The sequence below is a fragment of the Podarcis gaigeae genome, assembly GCF_964106915.1.
Source record: "Podarcis gaigeae genome assembly, chromosome: 5".
NCBI classification, from domain to species: domain Eukaryota; kingdom Metazoa; phylum Chordata; class Lepidosauria; order Squamata; family Lacertidae; genus Podarcis; species Podarcis gaigeae.
In genome coordinates, this window is record NC_139681.1 from 64,736,094 (window position 1) to 64,742,093 (window position 6,000).

Consider the following 6,000-nt stretch of genomic DNA (forward strand, 5'->3'; position numbering starts at 1 on the left):
GAGACATTAGATGCTTTCTGTTCAATCAAAATGCATAAATAAAATGGAGCAAACAGCAAGAGCCTGACTCCCACCCTCTCCAAGCTCAGTTCACCTCTCCAAGGCTTCTAAATGATGTGTCCTCACAATGTAGAGTCACCTCATTGGATTTTAGCTTCATGCAAATGGAATCTCTCCCCCCCCCCACCTGCCTCCACTCTATCTCAGGAAGAGTGTCTATGTGTGTGTATTTGCATGCATGCATCTCCATGTTTGCAGAATAAGTAAGCAGGCCCACAACTTTAAATGTCTTCCAGATTCTGTGTATCCCTAGTTGCATCAATGGAAAGGGCAGAATAGATAGATGCTGCTGCTGCTATATTATTTATATGCCGTCCATCTGATTGGGTTGACCCAGCCATTCTGGGCAGCTCCCTGCAAAATCCTTTAGGACCAGTGTTATATGGTTCCAGTGGCCACTCCCAGTTACCAGTCTAGCTGCCGCATTCTGGATTAGTTTCTGAGTCACCTTCAAAGGTAGCCCCACATAGAGCGCATTGCAATAGTCCAAGTGGGAGATAAGCAGAACATGTACCACTCTGGTGAGACACTGCACAGGTAGGTAGGGTCTCAGCCATTGCACCTGGGGGAGCTGGCAGACAGCTGACCTGGACACAGAATTAACCTGCACTTCTATGCACTTCCAGACTGACCCCAAGGCTGCATGCCTGGTCTTTTAGCACAGTTGCCACATTTTGGACCAGGGACTCCCCCACACCACCCCGCCCCTTGTCCCCTGGAAATACTACTTATGTATTCAGCCTCAATCAGTTGACTGCCATCCACCCCCAACCACCAGTTAAATGAGAGGTAGAGCTGGGTATCATCTGCATGCAGTGGTACCTTGGGTTAAGAACTTAATTTGTTATGGAGGTCCGTTCTCAACCTGAGATACCACTTTAGGTAATGGCGCCTCCTGTTGCTGCCGTGCCGCTGGCACACGATTTCCGTTCTCATCCTGAGGTAAAGTTCTCAACCCGAGGTACTATTTCTGGGTTAACAGAGTCTGTAACCTAAAGCATCTGTAACCCGAGGTACCACTGTACTGGTGAGCACCTAACCCAAACTCCCAGCAGCTTCGTATACAGTGGTACCTCGGATTAAGTACTTAATTCCTTCCGGAGGTCCGTTCTTAACCTGAAACTGTTCTTAACCTGAAGCACCACTTTAGCTAATGGGGCTTCCTGCTCCCGCCACGCCACCTGACCACGATTTCTGTTCTCATCCTGAAGCAAAGTTCTTAACCTGAAGCACAATTTCTGGATTAGCGGAGTCTGTAACCTGAAGCGTATGTAACCTGAGGTACCACTGTAGATGTTAAAAAGCATGGGGGAGAGGACACAGCCCTGAGGCACCCCACAAGTGAGCACCCAAGGGTTCAAACACTCATCCCTCAACACCACTCCCATTCCAACAGCCCTCTAACCTCACCTTCTTCGGCTTCTTGTCTCAACTCTCAAGGGAAAGAACCCATTTGGGTGAGCTATTGCTATCGAGGGAGCTGCTTGGGGTCAGGCTCTGGGCAGCAGGTAGGAGATGCCTCTACCTGTGGCTTTCCTCCTGCTGAAAAGTAGCCTTCATCTACTGCACTCCCTCTCCTTCCTCCTGCTTGCTTTCCATTTCTACACTTCAGCCCCTGCAGCTCTCCTCACTTGCCCTCCATTCTCCACCTCACCTTAACCTCCTCCCAGGAGGCCCCTCCAGATAACCTTCTATCCCAATTTGCTTGCACATAGCTTACACATTAAACTAGGTTTAACGATGAGCATCCATTCTGATTTGTTTGCGGTGAGTTTATAAGAATGTGCATTCATCCTGATTTGCTCATGGGGTATTTATATGTTTCCCCCTTAATCATTTGTGCATCCTACACTTTTCCATGCATTTCCCAATCACACTGCACAAAGTACAAGATCTTAAAATGCATTTGTTGCACCAGGGTGACAGAACACTTTATTTGTGCACACCTAGATTTCTAGCATGCATTTGAATTCCTACTGGAAAATATTGACTCTCTGGGGTGGGGGGGACTGGTCCTGCAGACCTAGATGTTCCTAACTGCCTGGTGCTATTGTCAGGTGCCTTGGGTTGTACTGCCAGTTAATGGCAGATTTACGTATAAGCTAAACAAGCTATAGCTTAGGGCCCCACTCTCTGGGGGGGCCCAAAAAAAATTAAAGAAAAATACATTTCCAAAATATAAGATAAAAAACAAATAAAATAAAACCTGCATACAGCAACAGTTAGAGCTTAATAATTATGTCACTATTAATATACTTCTTAATTGTATTTCACTATTAATATACTTCTCCTTAACTGTATTTCAGTTCAACAATTCCTTTGATAAAATACATATTTTGTTATGTGCAAATGGCTTTAGATACCTATTAGGTCCATAAAATACCATATAGCATATATTCAACACAAAAAACAGCGACAATTTGTTGTTGACAAAGGACACCTGGACATATAAAGGGCCCCATTACCTTCAGTAGCTTAGGGCCTCATCAAACCTAAATCTGGCCCTGCTGCCAGTGCTTTTTTTCGGGGGGGGGGTGCAGGGGTACACATATCCCTAAACATTTTGTGAATCTAATGGGAGAAGAAACTTAAAATGTTATTTTTTTTAGTTTCTTCTCTAGCATGGTGAATCGTCAGTTCCATTGCTACTGCCAATGGCGGCCTCATTTCCTGTCATGGTGTTTGCTGAGTCTCAGACGGAAGCGAGCATTTAATGTGTGAAGTAGGAGTTGGAATCTAGCACGGTGATTGGTCAGTTTCGTTGTTACCACCTCCGATAGTGGCTTTATTTCCTTTTTTAAAAAAATAATATTTATTAGAGTTTCAAACAAATCACAAAAATGAAGAGAAAAAAATAGAAAATACAAAATACAAAGAAGTAAAACCAATTAAAAACAAATCAATCCTTCCATGTCTTATCTTTCATTTGCTTGTTTCCCTGATCTCCTCACGCCTCCCTTTTTTGTATTCTAGTTCAATAGTTGTTTCAGCAAATCCTTACCATTTTTTCCTTTATCTTAATAGTGTATCTTAATATATTGTAACTTTGAATTCTCACCTGTTAACAATCCATTTTTACATATCCCTTTGTAACATTACTGCTAAAACCACATAACTTCGTTCCAACATCCTTCTAACATTCCTTAATTTTACAGTATTTCTGTAGATAATCTTTAAATTTCTTTCAATCTTCTTCTACCGACTCTTCTCCCTGGTCTCGGATTCTGCCAGTCATTTCCGCCAGTTCCATATAGTCCATCAGCTTCATCTGCCATTCCTCCCGGGTGTCTTCCAATACTTTGCGATGAGTATTCTTGCTGCTCGATAGCGGCTTTATTTCCTTTCCCAGTGTAATGCATGTTCTTTGTACTTTTGTCCATTTACTGTATTTATTTTTCCTGATTAGAACTATAAAATGGTGCTTTTCTTGAGTCAAAATGAGAGTACCCCTAAACATATACTTTTTAAGAAAAAAAGTACTGTGTACTGGTATTAGCAAGCATGGCGAAGTGCAGCAGGTCAGTGACTGGAAGGCAGCTACAAATGCCTGCTGAGAATGCATGTGCAACTAAGATTGGCTTGGCCCATTGTGGGCAGAGCTGGTGGATGATGCTTTGAAATGCTTTCTAGAGTGGTGAGCTACCGTACCAATTCTCATTGCAAAGTGGAATGATTTTCTCCAGAAAGCGACAACAGGGATAGTGGGTGGATGCTGCAGCAATGTGGAGAGCATCAAACAGCTCACCAGCTGGAGATGATCAGGACTGGGAGCCATTTAATGAGGTTCCCACCAAACATCTTGTCCTGTTGATTGGATGGAGAACCTTTGGCCCTACAAATGTTGCTCAACCACAGCTCCCTCCCTGCTCTAAATCTTGTATCCAGTGGCGTAGCGTGGGGGTGCAGGGGGGGCCGGCCGCACCGGGCGCAATATCTGGGGGTTAGGGTTAGGGGGTGCAAATCCATGGGTTAGGGGGCACAAATTACTTGCCTTGCCCCGGGTGCTGACAACCCACGCTACGCCACTGCTTGTATCATGTGTATAAGCCCTGAGAATAGAAGAAAAAGTCCTAAACAAAAAGAGAGACTAGTCAGCTATTGTCCATGACACAGTTGGCAAACAACCTGTCATTTCTGGTCCCAGGTGTATCTTTTTATAACAGAGAACTCTGAAGTGCAAACTTGCAATTAAGATAATTATGGCGCATTTGCCAAGGCTAGGACATTAAACAACAACAAAGAGGACAACGTGAGTATTGCAAGAGGTCAGCTGCAATCCAACTGAGATTCATATTTCCAAACAAAGCAAAACTACAGGTTAGTTCTCAAGAAAGTAATATGACTCATAAAGTTGTTGTTTTTACAGTAACTTTAGAAATACAATCTGTTCGTGCAAATGGAAAACAGTGTGATCCTATCTATGAGTTACATGCCTGCTGGGCAGGTTAGAATTGCAATTAAATCCTCACATGCTGACAGAACACAATGTTATTTATACTGATAAAGTGATGCTCCTAAGCCCTGTCCTATGGGAGCCTCTGATAAGAAAGGCATTGTGTGCCAGAAGGTGCGCATCCCACATAAGTGGAGGTTCCCCAGGATGAATATGAGAACCTTGACCCTGGCCTCGTAGCGTATGGAGAGCCAGTGCAGGTGTCACTGGCTGCTAGTCATCTGCCCCCATTAGTGGTGTAGCCACAGCATTCACCATCAGCTGGAGCTTCTAGACCAGACCCAGCATATTGTTACTACAAGGCACTATGGGAAATTAAAATGGAGACTCACAGACCCAACTACCCAATGTGGAGTGCTGATGGCCTTGTTGCAGCACTGTGGACTTGGTAGCTGCCCTGGGGTGCCAAGTGTTGATGCTGGGCCTAAGCTGACTATAAAGAGGGACATTTGAGGTATTTTATAAAGCAATGCACTAACAGTTTCTGCCAGTGGCCTCTACATGAAAATGCTGGTGAAAGCAGTTTGTTTTTTATTATGTTTTGGAGTTAGTTCACCCGCCACAGGCATCCAAGATCCTTAGTGATACAGAACCTTGTCTGGAAGAAGTTTCTCTAAGGCTGTTGACCTCTAAGATGCTGATGAACAGGCATATCCCTGAAAAACACATAGACAATCCTATTGGCAGATGTAATACTAAAGGTCGGGACACAGGTGGCGCTGTGGGTTAAAGCCTCAGCGCCTAGGACTTGCCGATCGAAAGGTCGGCGGTTCGAATCCCTGTGGCGGGGTGCGCTCCCGCTGCTCGGTCCCAGCGCCTGCCAACCTAGCAGTTCCAAAGCACCTCCGGGTGCAAGTAGATAAATAGGGACCGCTTACCAGCAGGAAGGTAAACGGCGTTTCCGTGTGCGGCTCTGGCTCGCCAGAGCAGCAATGTCACGCTGGCCACGTGACCCGGAAGTGTCTCCGGACAGCGCTGGCCCCTGGCCTCTTGAGTGAGATGGGCGCACAACCCCAGAGTCTGTCAAGACTGGCCCGTACGGGCAGGGGTACCTTTACCTTTACTTTAATACTAAAGGTTAAGCACTCACTAGGCAGCTGGTTACTATCGTTCCACCATAGGCTTTGCGTTTACAAGCTGCATGATATGCAGAAACTCAGAAGGCTTTTCCCCCCCATCACGTTGCCACTGTGCTGAATCAAGCTGCACCTGCTGCTGTTGAAGGCAGAGAATTTGGGTCAGGAAAACAGGTGACAGTCTGATTCCAAATATGCACAAAAGGGTGCATGAAAATGAAGGCCTGCTGAAAGCACACTGGTTGGGAGACAACCTACTGGCATGAAGCACGTTGCTGAAGGAAACGTGTCTCTATCAGCCTCTTGCATCCTGTCATTCTGGGGGGGTTCATTTATAATCTGAGGTTCCTCCTTGACCCTTCCTTTGTGGCCCTCCAAATGTTGATGGACTCAAACTCCCATCAGCTACAG

At 45.4% G+C, this 6,000-nt stretch overlaps 1 protein-coding gene across 1 annotated transcript in view; it reads right to left on the bottom strand.

Annotated features, from left to right (window-relative positions):
• The window catches only part of EPHB1 (EPH receptor B1), a 337,865-nt gene extending 332,135 nt beyond the window's left edge, over positions 1 to 5,730 (bottom strand). Inside the window, exon 1 of the mRNA XM_083741794.1 lies at positions 5,604 to 5,730. The gene's annotated coding sequence lies outside the window, so the exon portion shown is untranslated. The remainder of the gene's footprint in view (positions 1 to 5,603) is intronic.
• Between the last annotated feature and the right edge of the window lie 270 nt (positions 5,731 to 6,000).